Source organism: Oncorhynchus clarkii, chromosome 23, assembly GCF_045791955.1.
Source record: "Oncorhynchus clarkii lewisi isolate Uvic-CL-2024 chromosome 23, UVic_Ocla_1.0, whole genome shotgun sequence".
NCBI lineage: Eukaryota > Metazoa > Chordata > Actinopteri > Salmoniformes > Salmonidae > Oncorhynchus > Oncorhynchus clarkii.
Window position 1 is genome coordinate 9,945,665 of NC_092169.1, and position 17,353 is coordinate 9,963,017.

Here is a 17,353-nt window from a genome sequence, read left to right on the forward strand (position 1 = left end):
TTACCAGATGTTATTGCGAGTGTAGCGAAATGCTTGTGCTTCTAGTTCCGACAGTGCAGCAATATCTAACAAGTAATTTAACAATTCCACAATAACTACCTAATACACACATCTAAGTAAAGGGATAGAATAAGAGTATATAAATATATGAATGGGCCATGACCAACCGACATAGACGAGATGCAATAGATGGTATAAAATAAAGTATATACATCTGGGATGAGTAGTGCAAGATATGTAAACTTCATTATTAAAGTGGCATTAATAAAGTGACTAGTGATCCATTTATTAGAGTGGCCATTGATTTCAAGTCTGTATGTAGGCAGCAGCCTCTCTGTGTTAGTGATGGCTGTTTAACAGTCTGATGGCCTTGAGATAGAAGCTATTTTTCAGTCTTTCGGTCTCAGAGAGACTGACCTCGTCTTCTGGATGGTAGAGGGGCGAACAGGCAGTGGCTCGGGTGGTTGTTGTCCTTGATGATCTTTTTGGCTTTCTTGTGACATCGGGTTCTGTAGGAGTCCTGGAGGGCAGGTAGTTTGCCCCCCGTGTTGTGCAGACCGCACCACCCTCTGGAGAACCCTGCGTTTGTCGGGGGTGCAGTTACCCTACCAGGCTGTGATACAGCCCGACAGGATGCTCTCAATTGTGCATCTGTGGAAGTTTGTGAGGGTTTTAAGTGACACGCCACATTTCTTCAGCCTCCTGAGGTTGAAGAGGCGCTGTAGCTGTTGCGCCTTCTTCACCACACTGTCTGTGTAGGTGGACCATTTCAGGTTGTCCGTGCTGTGGATAGGGGGGGTGATCCCTCTGCTGTTTCCTGAAGTCCATTATTATCTCCTTTGTTTTGTTGACGTTGAGTGAGAGGTTGTTTTCCTGACACCAGGGAGTACAGGAGGGGGCTGAGCACGCACCCTTGTGGGGCCCCAGTGTTCAGGATCAGCAAAGTGGAGATGTTGTTTCTTACCATCACCATCTGGGGGGCGGACCATCAGGAAGTCCAGGACCCAATCGCACAGGGCGAGGTTGAGACCTGCACCAGCAAGCTTAATAATGAGCTTCGAGGGTACTATAGTGCTGAATGCTGAGCTGTAGTCATATTAGTCATGGACAAAAAAGCACTGTCAGTGGAAATTCTCAGTTGAACATGCTTTTTAGTCAAGGACCAGGCTTAATCTTTGTCTGGGAAATGGCCCCTTGTCTAATGGATCGTGTACAATATCACAGGACTCCTGATGCACTGTTTATCCACTTGTAAAACTGGTAGGGCTAATAAAGCCATTATGATACTACTTACACTACCAGTCAAAGGTTTAGACACACCTACTCATTCAAGGGTTTATCTTTATTTTTACAATTTTCTATATTGTAGAATAATAGTGAAGACATCAAAACTATTAAATAACACATGGAATCATGTAGTAACCAAAAAAGTGTTGAGGTAGTGAGGTAGTCACCTGGAATGCAATTAGCAGGTGTGCCTTGTTATAAGTCAATTTGTGGAATTTATTTTATTCTTAATGCGCGTGATCCAATCAGTTGTGTTGTGACAAGGTAGGGGTGATATACAGAAGATAGCCCTATTTGGTAAAAGACCAAGTCCATATTATGGCCATATTAAGAACAGCTCAAAAAGTAAAGAGAAACGACAGTCCACCATTACTTTAAGACATGAAGGTCAGCCAATCTGGAAAATTTCATGAACTTTGAACATTTCTTCAAGTGCTGTCACAAAAACCATCAAGCGCTATGATGAAACTGGCTCTCATGAGGCCTGCCACAGGAATGGAAGACCCAAAGTTACCTCTGCTGTAGAGGATAAGTTCATCAGAAATTGCAGCCCAAGTAAATGCTTCACAGAGTTCAAGTAACAGGCACATCTCAACATCAACTGTTCAGAGGAGACTGTGTGAATCAGGCCTTCGTGGTCGAATTGCTGCAAAGAAACCACTATTAAACGACACCAATAAGAAGAAGAGACTTGCTTGGGCCAAGAAATAAAAGCAATGGACATTAGACCAGTGGAAATGTGTCCTTTGGTCTAGAGTCCAAATTTGAGATTTTTGGTTCCAACCACCATGTCTTTGTGAGGCCCGATGTGGGTGAATGGATGATCTCTGCATGTGTATTTCACACTGTAAAGCTTGGAGAAGGTGTTATGGTGTGAGGGTGCTTTGCTGGTGACGCAGTCTGTTATTTATTTAGAATTGAATTTACACTTATCCAGCATGGCTACCACAGAATACTGCAGCGATACGCCATCCCAACTGGTTTGGGCTTAGTGGGACTATCATTTGTTTTTCAACAGGACAATGACCCAACACACCTCCAGGCTGTGTAAGGGATATTTTACCAAGAAGGAGAGTGATGGAGTGCTGCATCAGATGACCTGGCCTCCACAATCCCCCGACCTCAACCAAATTGAGATGGTTTGGGATGAATCGGACTGCAGAGTGAAGAAAAAGCAGCAACAAATGCTCAGCATATGTGGGAACACCTTCAAGACTGTTGGAAAAGCATTCCAGGTGAAGCTGGTTGAGAGAATGCAAAGAGTGTGCAAAGCTGTCATCAAGGCAAAGGGTGGCTATTTGAAGAATCTCATATATAAAATATATTTAGATTTGTTTCACACTTTTTTGGTTACTACATGATTTCAAAGAAATTCCACAAATTAACTTATAAGGCACACCTGTTAATTGCATTCCAGGTGACTACCTCGCTACCTTTGTTTAACACTTTTTTGGTTACTACATGATTCCATATGTGTTATTTCATAGTTTTGATGTATATATATAATTCTACAATGTAGAAAAGAGTAAAAATAAAGAAAAACCCTTGAATGAGTAGGGGTTCTAAAACTTTTGACCGGTAGTGTACATATCAAGTCCTCCCATATCTCCAAAGGGATGTAGGGTACAGCTTAGGGTTCAATTAGGGATAAAGAATAACATTTTCAAAATAACTGTATTACGTCACTAACTGTCCATTTTAGTTTTCCACACAATCACCACTGAATATTTGACTATCTAAAGTTTCATAGATTTTTCCTTCATCTATTTATGAAAACAATGATCTGAGAGTACTATGAGGACACAAAATATAGGACAGATCAACATGTGAATGTCATCTCTATTGTAAAAGGTTATGACCCCTGCCGCATTAGACGGTCTGGGACCAATCCCAGGGGCAGCAGCTCTGATTTGGAGATGCCTACGCAGCACCACACCCTGCAGCCTTATGTCAGTATTCCTGATGGGACAGAAGGAGAGCGTTAATCTTGCCCTTCAGTTAAATGGTTCGGGAGTAAAGTAACAAAATTAATTTGTAATTTAAATGTTCAATGCTTTCCATCTATTATGTTACTTAATGATGATAGCCCCTTGAATTTCAATCAATCAATCAATCAAGAAAGATCACTGCTGGGCTCTAACATGGCAACCACCTCACTCTCTCCCACTTGCCTAGTTTAATAAAGGTTAAATAGTATTATTATTGAGGCCTGGACAAATATACTTGAATCTGTAATGAACAATCTCCGCTAAAGCCCCACACATACAGTACAAACCAATTATATATATTTATTTAGACTTTTGTTACTTTCTTTCCATTCAGGCCCACAGAGAAGAGGTGGTACGGGAAGGGGATCTTTGGTCTTTGTAGGGGGCTGGGGGAATCTAAGTGGAGACTTAGGATGAATGGGGAGGGGGACTGATAAGCAACCTTGGTTGCTGGGTGGGATGGAGGGAAGATACGGGCACGTGGATGGGGACTGAGGTGGGAGGGGTTATCTTTGTATGCATTTATTTGATTGTTTATGCACCTGTAACCCCCCTCTGAAAAAGACAAATGACAAAACTAAATCAAATGTAGGAGTATATTTGTTATTAATCCATGGAGAGTACTTTAATTCTGCTAGGGTAGAGGAGGGCCATGTTGTCCCACAGTAGAGCGGTGACGTCCCTCTCCCTCTACTCCTCCAGGGGAGGATGACAGGAGTGACATCTCTGTAGGGTCCCAGTGACTCCCAGTCGTACTGCTGCTCAGGACCCCCAGCATACAACAGAAGCAGGGTCTGTAGTGACACCTCTAGCACTGAGATGCAGTGCCTTAGAATGCTGCGCCACTCGGGAGCCCTTATAGACCAGACTGCGAGGCCCCTATTTACACTGACCAGCCTGCAAGGAACCTTTATTATAAACCAGCCTGCGAGGCCCCTATTTACACTGACCAGCCTGCAAGGAACCTCTATGATAGACCTGCCTGCAAGGCCCCTATTTACACTGACCAGCCTGCAAGGAACATTTATTATAGACCACCCTGTAAGGTCCCTATTTACTCTGATCAGCCTCCGAGGAGCCTTGCACATAGACTAGCCTCGGAGGCTGTGGGTGAAACTGCTAGCTTTGAGACCCACTAACCTTTAAAGTAACTGTCCAGTATTTCCATATTCATATGAAATATGACCTTTAATTAATTACAATATGAGGGAAATAGTTTTTCTTCCATTTTTTTATTAAGTATGTTAAAAATCATATTTTCTGTGTTGGAATGGTGTAGGTGTATACCAACAACAAAATGGTGTGGGTGTATACCGTCCAGCTCATCCCACTCAGAATGACATCAGCTTCTATGAGGAAATAGTAAGCATTTATATTTACTGTTTATTTTGACTGTTTTCTCAAATTTATGCTTTGGCCACAAATACGAGTATAGGACGAGTCAACAACATTATTTGGGTATAGAGTGGTAAGGAGGAGGATCTCTGCTGACCCTTTGTATATATATGAAGTATATATGAAGTTTGGCAATGAGGAAACTAGCATAGTTCACCTAGCCAGCTAGTTTTGCCAGAGAAAAACTAGTTTGAGCCTTAGTGCGCCCACATAATTCAGGATACAGATTGTAGTTTTTATGCCCTGATATCAGGAGCTGGTGACGAAAAGTTTGAGAAAATAATTCAGAAAATGAAAGGCATAAATCAGAAAACTTCAATTTAAGGAGAGCAAATCGATATACAATCCTGAAATCAGCAGAGATTGTAAATATTAAAACAAAGCTTAAAACGCTGTTTGAGTGAACCCTGAATACAGAAAATGAATGGCGAAGTCCATTCTGGACATTGTAGACTCCTCCTCCTCACCACTCTCTCGTCAGCTTGTGAGGCAGCATTCATTTGATTGGCTGGGAAAGAATGGGCGGAGTTGGTTAAACATCAGCCTGTGAGGCAGCAGTGGCGCAAACATCAGCCTGTGAGGCAGCTGTTCTTCACAGGCACCAAAGTCACTTGCACGACTAGCACCAGAGATATTAGAAAAGTATCAATGCCAGCACCCTCCTTATTAGGTTTCCCATGATGCAATGACTATCTGTCATGGCTGCACACTGATGTCACTCACAGTACATGGGTTGAAATACACAAATGTATACCATTGAGTTGAAATAACCTACATTACAGCAGTAAGGGTATATATTGTCAATTTACAATTATGCCGATCCCGGTTGGAAACAGTATTGACTTCATTGTAAGACTGCTGCAAATCACATTTGGGGATGTTGCGGGACGCTGAGATTCCCGTGCTCCGGGGTTTTCTGAAAACAAGCGGCGAGGCAACTGAATGGAAGCAGAATGTTTTCAGCGCTGCAGGTGAGATTATTAATAATTTATTCGACAAGCAGTATAAATCAAATTGTACATTTTGGTGTAGTTTACCTAGTTTTGTGAGTATTGTAGCTACCGTCACAAATAACGCTGGTGGCTAATACGTTCAGTTAATGAGTAGCTAGCTAACTAAATTAATAATGTGGAGACGAAGAAATGCATGGCTCGCAGTTAGCCACTGTCAGTCGGTTTGTCAATGGTGTGATAGCGTAATTTGAATGTGGAATGTTTAAATGTTAAATATTTGGGCAACGTGTTCTGATTCCTTGAAACTTACTAGTTAGTTAGTTCATGACAACACAGGTTGGAAACAACTAGCTGTCAAATTGTGGGAGACACCTTAGAATCTAACTTCAACGGTTAACACGAGCCGAGAATGGAGTAGTGGCTCACTACACCGCAGAGTAGTCACATTTTGGCACGTGCAATTGACTGAATATTAATATCATAGACTCATACTTTTACTTTTATAGACTCATACTGTTACCCAACTATAGCTAGCTACGTTATTGTCACAATATTGTTATATCGGTAGCTAGCTCGCCCGAGGCTATGCCAAATCTCACCCTCCTACGTGTGAGCCACCAGTGTGCCGTGAACAACATAAGCAGCAACAATAGTGTAACCGGCGGTTAGCCTGCATAATAAAAGTCCCCCATTGACACTTGCAAAGGTTAAACATTGTGATATCATGCCGCAATTAGACTAGATAATGCTAAACAAGGTAGGAATCTTATGTAAATTCCACAAAAGACAATTAGTTAATTGGACAAAAAACGAACAAAAAACCTGTTGAAATTGCACTGCATGTATTAGATTTCAGAACTGCAGTATATTGCAATGTACGTACAGCTTTACCAGCCTACTCAGTGACTCCCACAGATTACAATTCTAAGGAGTTTTCACAAATATTAGCTTTACAGCTTTTAGTGAGGGACTTTACCTGTGGGAAATCACCACACTATTCGGCCTATTATGTGCATTGGACAATTTTATTAGTATTTTTTTATTTATTTAACCTTTATTTAACTTGGCAAGTGTTACCAACAAAATCTTATTTACAATGACGGCCTACCCAGGCCAAACCCGGATGATGCTGGGCCAATTGTGCGCCGCCCTATGGGACTCCCAATCACAGCCAGATGTGATACAGCCTGGATTCAAACCAGGGACTGTAGTGACGCCTCTTGCACTGAGATGCAGTGTCTTAGACCGCTGCCCACTCGGGAGCCCTTACTGTACATATTGCAATGTACATCTTACCTATGGATCTTGGGTCCATTAAATGGGTTATCAGCCTACTCAGTGGCACTCACAGAACACAACTGAGGAGTTTTCACAAATATTAGCGTTGTAGTTATTATATGTGAAGTCTTAATACATCCACAGTTAAATTTCCAACATATTTTAAACTTTTTTGTGTACAATTAAATAATTGTCATTTTGTTGAATTTATTTAATGTTCCAACCTTGTTTAGGATTAACTAAGCCAATTGTGGCATGATTCCACTATTTTTACCGTTTGCAATGGGGGGGACTTTTACTTTTATTTTGAAGGCCAACCGGAGATCCCACTACTTTTGCTCATGCTAATGTTGTTCACAACACAAGTGTGCGAGCAGCCTGTGATAACTTGCACATTTCCACCGGAATTTACCGGGAGCTAGATGTCTAGCAAAACTAATGAGTAGCTTGGTCTCTGTAATGTTTTCTTGCTACATTATATAATAATATGAGAGGCAGCAATAGTGAGTTAATTGCTGTCAGGCTCTTTCGCTGAACACTCTTTTGTCAATTTACTGCATTGAGGCTGCGGCCACGCACGTGGGGCAAACATCCCAGCCCCGGTGATGGGAAAACGTTAAGTCTCTCTGGACAATCACCATGCACTGCGGCTATATGCTCGGCTATTTTCTTGACATGTATGTATGCTCGGCTATTTTCTTTATGTATGTATGTATGTATGTATGCTCATTTGTGCTAAATCCGAGGTCACTGGCTTTGCACAATAATCAATCCTGTCATATAATTCTCGCCCATCATCCAGTCACTGATGGCACAGTAGCTGTGTTAAGTGATGTAGCACTAACTAAGTAATGGTTGTCTGGGCTGTTGTCGGAATAGACATGACATATTTTGGTCATATTTGGATAAAGCAAACTAGGCTGTGATTTTAAGACGTCACTTCTCTGCAATTTTTGACATCAGGCTGGATTGAAATGATATATTGTGAATGAAGCGTTAGCCCTGTTTCATTACACTGCAAGTTTTTTGTTGTTTAAATCCAACAAGTTTACACCGATGACACAATGTAGCTAGTTACCTTCCTGTTCCCGTGTGTGTGCTTGTAGGAGAGAGATGAGGCTGTTGCACTGACTAGTTACGAAATCTACGCTAATGTAATAGATGAAATGTTACTTGAATATTGAGGCCCTGGGCAATTCATATTGATTTGCCTTACATTAAGGACTGCTTAATGTGAGAACCATTTTATGAATTGTCTAATTTTGAGGTCGAATTGTTTTCCATAATTGCTGTTCTGTTGTTCCCTGACAAATCTGAAATAGAATAGCATTTGGTGCATATCAGGTTGTCATTGAATATCAGTCTCAAAACACATGGCTTTATATTGAAATGACAAGACAGTTAGGAATGTATGATTGGTTTTCTTGATTTCTACTATGACATTGTGTATTGAAAACATTTGTCCCAATAATCTCTCCTTTCTCCCCAAATCCTGGTGCACTTGTTCACTACCCATCATGGATTCTATTTTTGTTGGCAGTTGTGAAGAAGTGCACACTTCAGGAGCAAGGAGAGATTTTTGGGACGCATACTGTGTGTTTGATTCATTTATTTTTATTGCATTTTTATAGTTATTTAGCTCGGGATTCGAACTAGCAACCTTTCGGTTACTGGCCCAATGCCCTTAACCACTAGGCTACCTGCCGCACATGTCTGTCAGCTTGCAGGGATGTTTTAGTTTGCTCAGGTTTACCAGTTATTTTACTGCACACCCAGCCTCTCCTCCTTCCCATTACTCTCTCTCTCTCTCCGTCTCTCAGGCCTTTCCTCACTCTCATCAGGTGAGCACAATGCAATCAATGCTAATGAGCACCACAGGCATCCCTGTTCAAATAAAGAACTAATGAAAGCTGGAGAGAAGCTGAAGCGTAGCACACCAATTGCATTAAATGCAATTATACCAGGCTGAGACGCCTTGGCCTCATAGCTACACTTATCTTTATCAATCAAAATTCCTCCCCCTTCAGCAACGCCCTTCCAACACCCAAAAGCTTGCTCACAGTAAAGAGTCTGAATACTTATGTAAATGTGGTATTATTTTTTAAATATTTTTTATAAATTAGCAAGAATGTCTAAACCTGTTATAGCTTTTATCATCATGGGGTATTGTGTGTAGATTGATGAGGGAGGGAAACGATTTAATCCGTTTTAGAATAAGGCTGTAACGTAACAAAATGTGGAAAAAGTCTGAGTCTGAATACTTTCAGAATGCACTGTAAGTATTGAAATATAGGCCTAAGTAAGTGACGGTATTAAGACTCAACAGGATGCGCTCTTAGACTTACAGCTTGATGGTGCTTATACAAGGCTGCTATATTAAACCTACTAATGAGAATTACATGACTTATTATTGTAATGATGATCATAATAGTAATAATAACAATAAGGAGTTCAAGGAAAAAGGAGGGTTATTATAAATATACTTTTTCAGACAAATTGGAACAATGTAAACAACACTAAATCAATTATAAATAATACCAATATATGGTATGTATGTATATTATATACTTATACAGTACCAGTCAAAAGTTTTGACCCATCTTCTCATTCCAGGGTTTCTCTTTTTATTTTGACTTTTTTTCTACATTGTGGAAAAATGGTGAAGACATCAAAACTTCATAGCAAAACTTCATAACATATATGGAATCACGTCGGAACCAAAAACGTGTTAAATCAAAATATATTTTGATCCAGTCCATCATTACTTTAAAACATGATGGTCAGTCAATCTGGAAAATTTCAAGAACTTTGAATGTTTCTTCAAGTGCAGTTACAAAAACCATCAAGCGCTATGATGAAACTGGCTCTCATGAGGACCGGAAAGGAAGACCCAGAGTTACCTCTGCTGCAGAGGATAAGTTCATTACCAGCCTCAGAAATTGCAGCCCAAATAAATGCTTCGGAGTTCAAGTAACAGGCACATCTCAACATCAACTGTTCAGAGGAGACTGTGTGAATCAGGTCTTCATGGTCGAATTGCTTCAAAGAAACAACTATTAAAGGACACCAATAATAAGAAGAGATTCGCTTGGGCCAAGAAACACGAGCAATGGACTTTAGACCGGTGTAAATCTGTCCTTTGGTCTGATGAGTCCAAATTTGAGATTTTTGGTTCCAACTCCTGTGTCTTTTGTGAGACGCGGAGTTGATTAACGGATGATCTCCGCATGTGTGGTTCCCACCATAAAGCATGGAGGAGGTGGTGTGGTGGTGCTTTGCTGGTGACACTGTCTGTGGTTTATTTAGAATTCAAGGCACACTTAACCAGCATGGCTACCACAGCATTCTGCAGCGATACGCCATCCCATCTGGTTTGCGCTTAGTGGGACATTTGTTTTTCAACAGGACAATAACCCAACACACCTCCAGGCTGTGTAAGGGCTATCTGACCAAGAAGGAAAGTGATGGCGTGCTGCATCAGATGACCTGGCCTCCAGATTTACCCGACCTCAACCCAATTGAGATGATTTGGGATGAGTTGGACCGCAGAGTGAAGGAACAGCAGCCAGCATATGTGGGAACTCCTTCAAGACTTTTGAAAAAGCATTCCATGGAAGCTGGTTGATAGAATGAAAAGTGTGCAAAGCTGTCCTCTAGGCAAAGGGTGGTTACTTTGAAGAATCTCATATAAAATATATTTTGGTTTAACACTTTTTTGGATGCATGATTCCATATGTATTATTTCATAGTTTTGATGTTTTCACTATTATTCTACAATGTAGAAAAACCCTTGAATGAGTAGGTGTGTCCTAACTGGTAGTGTGTTTTTGAATGTTTTTTTATATTTTTTACTGCTCCTGGGATATAAATATTGTGTGGATAACCTTATTTACTGTGATATATTGATTTGTATCTTCTTTTTTTTTTTTACTCTTTGTGACGCGCTCTGCCCTGGAGAACACCGGAAGAATTATCACTGAATTATCACAGTGAATTATTGTAACGTTTATGTATCAATTAATCCCATTAAGGAATGGGTTGCCAACTGGCAACTTGACACAAAAATACAATTTCATTCATTCATACCAGAGAGGCTGGTCTAACGCACCAAAGTATAAAGCTTTTAGTACAGATTAAAAACACTGAATTTGTTACATTGTTTATCTTACATGTGGTTGCGTGAGGCTTAGAGCTCACAGAATCAGTAGGATATTAAACAAACACTCAAACAGGCAACGGAATTCGGCTGTCTTATTTCTGTCTGTGTGTGTGTGTGTGTGTGTGTGTGTGTGTGTGTATATATATATATATATATGATTTTATAAACCCAGTCACATTTAACAGTTAGTGCATTGATTTATAGACCTAGTTAAGTTGTGGTTTCCTCTCTCCTCAATTTTCTTAGACATTTAAGGCAAGGGTTGTTTTTAAATATAGAGTCATAATGAGACAAACGTGACATTGTGTAAATAACACATTATTGCAGGAAATGAAAAAATATATAAACATTCTGGAGGTGAACGCTGGAATTAAACAATGAACTTTGCAAATGAAGAAAAGATGTGTGCTTTAAGGAAATAGACACCAGGCTCGACTAGAAGCCTGTCTAATAAGAACCTGTTGTGTTGAGTGATTTAAGCCAATAAACGCCCAGGATATTAACTGAAGTTTTGCACTAATGATCTGTGAGAAACAGAATGAGAGTGGTTATGTTGTGGAGCAAAGCAGAGTGTATGGTGCAGCGTAGCCAGCAGATTCCTATTTGTCCTCATGCTAGCTAGCTAGCTAGCTAGCTAGCAGTAGCCACATCAGCCATTTTGGAATGGCCGTGCCAGCCAATCAGCTCATTTGTTGTTCAAAACAATGTGCTGTTCTGTAATAGCTACTGCTAACTAGCAGGGCTGGGAATTGTCAGGGACCTTACGATACTTAGGTGCCGATACGATATGTATTGCGATTTTCATGATTCTATATGTGTGCTGTTATTTTTGTGATTCAATGTTCTAATCATTGCTCACCATATGTCTGCTGCAGACAGACAAGAGGGAGCCATTAGAAATCAAGTTTTGATCAGTCATGGAACTAAAAGTTCTGAAAACATTGGGTACAAATCAATTTTTGTAATTCTATATATTTTGCCATGCCTGTGTATTCATGTGATATTTGAATAAAACAGTATGTATGGGCAAATTTAGTTAGCAGACATGTCAGAAATTTCCAGATCAATTATCCCAAGTTATAATAGCTCTCTAAGGTATGCAATGACTAACATGACAAGAGGAACTGATGATGCACTACTTAATTTCAATTTTCAACAATATTGCGCTTGTGCATTCTACTATTACAACTTTCAAGAGTAAGTTCAAAGCCGGACCCCATGCCGACCCCCCCCCCCCCCCCCCCCACAGGTCTTGCCCCACAGTTTGGGAACCACTGTCTTAATGTATATATGATTGCATCTGCTGGCTCGTAATCTGCTGGCTAGGTCCAGCGGGATGCTTCATTTTCTCCACCCCGGTGTCGTAATGGTTCTGGGACCACCAGGGTTCTCACCAGATAATGTAAGAAAGGTGCTGCGCCACCTTGTGGACTGGCTGGGCCACTGTAAAATAAATAAATATATATAATATATATACTGCTCAAAAAAATAAAGGGAACACTAAAATAACACATCCTAGATCTGAATGAATGAAATATTCTTATTAAATACTTTTTTCTTTACATAGTTGAATGTGCTGACAGCAAAATCACACAAAAATTATCAATGGAAATCAAATTTATCAACCCATGGAGGTCTGGATTTGGAGTCACACTCAAAATGAAAGTGGAAAACCACACTACAGGCTGATCCAACTTTGATGTAATGTCCTTAAAATGAGGCTCAGTAGTGTGTGTGGCCTCCACGTGCCTGTATGACCTCCCTACAACGCCTGGGCATGCTCCTGATGAGGTGGCGGATGGTCTCCTGAGGGATCTCCTCCCAGACCTGGACTAAAGCATCCGCCAACTCCTGGACAGTCTGTGGTGCAACGTGGCGTTGGTGGATGGAGCGAGACATGATGTGCTCAATTGGATTCAGGTCTGGGGAATGGGTGGGCCAGTCCATAGAATCAATGCCTTCCTCTTGCAGGAACTGCTGACACTCCAGCCACATGAGGTCTAGCATCGTCTTGCATTAGGAGGAACCCAGGTCCAACCGCACCAGCATATGGTCTCACAAGGGGTCTGAGGATCTCATCTCGATATCTAATGGCAGTCAGGCTACCTCTGGCGAGCACATGGAGGGCTGTGCGGCCCCCCAAAGAAATGCCACCCCACACCATGACTGACCCACCGCCAAACCGGTCATGCTGGAGGATGTTGCAGGCAGCAGAACGTTCTCCACGGCGTCTCCAGACTCTGTCACGTCTGTCACATGTGCTCAGTGTGAACCTGCTTTCATCTGTGAAGAGCACAGGGACTCCAGTGGCGAATTTGCCAATCTTGGTGTTCTCTGGCAAATGAAAAACATCCTGCACGGTGTTGGGCTGTAAGCACAACCCCCACCTGTGGACGTCGGGCCCTCATACCACCCTCATGGAGTCTGTTTCGGACCGTTTGAGCAGACACATGCACATTTGTGGCCTGCTGGAGGTCATTTTGCAGGGCTCTGGCAGTGCTCCTCCTACTCCTCCTTGCACAAAGGCGGAGGTAGCGGTCCTGCTGCTGGGTTGTTGCCGTCCTACGGCCTCCTCCACGTCTCCTGATGTACTGGCATGTCTCCTGGTAGCGCCTCCATGCTCTGGACACTGCACTGACAGACACAGCAAACCTTCTTGCCACAGCTCGCATTGATGTGCCATCCTGGATGAGCTGCACTACCTGAGCCACTTGTGTGGGTTGTAGACTCCGCCTCACGCTACCAGTAGAGTGAAAGGACCGCCAGCATTCAAAAGTGACCAAAACATCAGCCAGGAAGCATAGGAACTGAGAACTGGTCTTTGGTCCCCACCTGCAGAACCACTCCTTTATTGGGGGTGTCTTGCTAAATTCATTGGGGGTGTCTTGCACAACAGCATGTGAAATTTATTGTCAATCAGTGTTGCTCCCTAAGTGGACAGTTTGATTTCACAGAAGTGTGATTGACTTGGAGTTACATTGTGTTGTTTAAGTGTTCCCTTTATTTTTTTGAGCTGTGTGTGTGTGTGTGTGTGTGTGTGTGTGTGTGTGTGTGTGTCATTAAAATAAGTAAAAACAATGGACACACAATGGCAAAATTGTGATGGTGTCAGAAGAACTAACGACTTTCTTTTTACATGGTCTATCATATTTGATCCACCCATTATCTCAGATGCGCACACACAGAAAACACATCTCTGAAGATGTTACTTTGTCAGCTTCTTGTGTGTCTCACTGCTTATTCCTTTTCCAGAGGTGGGTCCCGTGCTGCAGTCTGTTTGAACGGGACTTTGAGGCGGTGCTGCTGAGTTCTCAGGTCCTGGACCTGCTAGGTGGAGGAGACCGCAGCGATGGAGATGCCATTGATGCCTACCTGAAGAGACGGGTCCTGGCCTACCTCGATGACAGCACAGAGGAGGACAAGGCTGACGGGTAGAAACAATATCTGGGTAGAGATTTCTTGCTGATACCTTATTCAATGTTACTGTTACTTAATTCATTGAATCTAGTGTTTTAGTGTTGGGGTAAAAGCCTGCACACCCTGTAGCTCCCCAGGACCAGAGTTGGTGGACACTGCATTTAGTGTTTATTTTAAACAAGATTTACTATCCTTTCAACGCAAGCCCACGTATTTATTTTTTCAGTGTACATCACTATGAATGAATAAAACTATCTGTGACTTCATCTTGAAAACAATACCTCATGCCATGATTTAGACCTGAGTTTAGGCCAAGCTGTGCTGCCAGGTGACGCCTCAAAATGGAGGCCCACCACAGTTAAGTTCTTGACGGCAGGAACGTTGTGCCAGTACAGTGACTTTTACATTTTTTTTTATTGAGTGAAGGGGTAGGGGAATTACCAGGCATGGGCTTCTCGCTGAATGGTGCCGAGTGGAGCTTCCTGCTGCCATGAATTATACATTTTTAATAAGGACAGCTTCACATATCCTTCTCTCCCATGGGGATGCCTGTGGAAGAATGGGTATTACAGCAAGCGTCGCTACACTCCGTATCAGAAGCTTTCAATCCTTTATCGCTCTCCCATTTTTCTTACAGCGATTGTAGTCAACTACATGTGTCAGAGGAGCCTGTGTGTACAGTATGGCTTTAATTGCCCTGAGGTAGATGGGAAGCAGCGTTGTTCTTGTTCCTCTTTGCCCCCAACCTGTGCCTGGTTACACCAGACATCTTATTGAATGAGTCCTGCTGTGAGGATTGGAGCAGCCGGCCATATCCACTTTGGAAGGCTGGCGGCCTGACTCGCGGTGTGGAAATCAAATGGGCGTATCTTTACTCGTTTCGTTAAGCGGCAGATAGCCTAGTGGTTAAGAGCGTTGGGCCAGTAACCGAAAGGTCGCTGGTTTGAATCTCCGAGCCGACTAGGTAAAATAATCTGCCGATGTGCCCTTGAGCAAGACAACCTAATTGCTCCTGTAAGTCACTCTGTATTAGAGCGCCTGCTAAAATAATGAATAAATATAGAAATGCAACATGCAACAATTTTAAAAGTTTTGACTGGGTTACAGTTCATATAAGGAAATCAGTCAATTTAAAACAGCTAATTAGGCCCCTAGCAGGGCATAGACCCACCCACTGGAGGGCCAGGCCCAGCAAATCAGAATTGACTTCTTATTTTTTCCACAAAAGGGATTTATTACAAACAGAAATACTCCTCAGCATCCCACCGTTGAAGATGCCGGATGTGGAGGTCATGGGCTGGCGTGGTTACACGTGGTTCGCGGTTGTGAGGCCGGTTGGACATACTGCTAAATTCTCTAAACCGACGTTGGAGGTTTATGGTAAAGAAAATAACCTTACATTTACTAGCAACAGCTCTGGTGGCCATTCCTGCAGTCAGCATGACAATTGCACGCTTCCTCAACTTGAAAATATCTGTGGCAGCTCCTCAATATGCCACACCTGCCAGGTGAATGGATTATCTTGGCAAAAGATAAATGCTCACTAACGCTTCCTCAACTTGAAAATATCTGTGGCAGCTCCTCAATATGCCACACCTGCCAGGTGAATGGATTATCTTGGCAAAAGATAAATGCTCACTAACAGTGAGTATTTTTTAGAGAAATACATTTTTTGTGCATATGGAAAATTTCTGGGATCTTTTATTTCTGCTCATGAAACATGGGACCAACACTTTACATGTTGCGCTTTTATATTTTTGTTCAGTATGAATTATCTCTTTCATCTCTGTACTGAGCTTGTGCTCGCTCTTTTGGGAAGCCTCGTTTGACAATTCTCTGGGCTCTCAATTTATTTTGTCCCCTCACTTTTCTATTGCTCCTTCTCTCTTCTGTTTTGTTTCTGTGTTTTTCTATTGTCTAGTAGTTCTGTGTCCTGTACTTTCCCTCCATTGTTTTTTTTTCTGTTTTCTCTGAGCGACTGTTTTTTCCTATTCCTACTCATTGTGACTTTCTTTTTCTTCTCTCTCTCAGGGAGATTGCCCTGTTGGCCCAGGCGGTCGCCAGCCTTCACCTCTTTGTCAGAGTAACTGGACAGGTCCCCCTGTCACCATCCATGTCCCTGACCTGCTGGCCCAGGCCCTGCTATCCTCATTCACTGAGGTAAAGTTACACCCCTATGTTCACCCAAGTGTTTTGATCTAAATTGCAACTTTTGGTAAAAAAATAAGGCCTAGTGTTTTTGCCTATATCGTGGCAGTGTGGAAATGATCTCAAATGAGTGCAGAAAATGCAGAAATTGATGGAAATTATTTTAGAACAGTATAAAACGATCACATTTAACAAACCAAACATTTAAAATACCGCTATAGAGGGTAAAGTAAAAACCCAAACCGACTGCAAAAATACTGGTGTATATAGTAAAATATGATATACCGCCCAGCCCTGTCCTCACCCCTGCATTATTGGGACACAAGAGAAGGTTAATTACTAGGGCCTGTCCGCCTCGGTCCTCACCATTCATCACACTGTCAGAATCACATCCCAGTGGAGAATAACCCATTGAAATATTTTAGAATATACAGTGGGGCAAAAAAGTATTTAGTCAGCCACCAATTGTGCAAGTTCTCCCACTTAAAAAGATGAGAGAGGCCTGTAATTTTCATCATAGGTACACTTCAACTATGACAGACAAAATGAGAGAAAAAAATCCAGAAAATCACATTGTAGCATTTTTAATGAATAAGTATTTGGTCACCTACAAACAAGCAAGATTTTTGGCTCTCACAGACCTGTGACTTCTTCTTTAAGAGGCTCCTCTGTCCTCCACTCGTTACCTGTATTAATGGCACCTGTTTGAACTTGTTATCAGTATAAAA

At 41.9% G+C, this 17,353-nt stretch overlaps 1 pseudogene; it reads left to right on the plus strand.

The window, feature by feature from the left end:
• The first annotated feature begins 5,266 nt into the window (after window positions 1-5,266).
• LOC139382000 (tetratricopeptide repeat protein 27-like) overlaps window positions 5,267-17,353 on the plus strand; it is a 145,730-nt pseudogene continuing 133,643 nt past the window's right edge.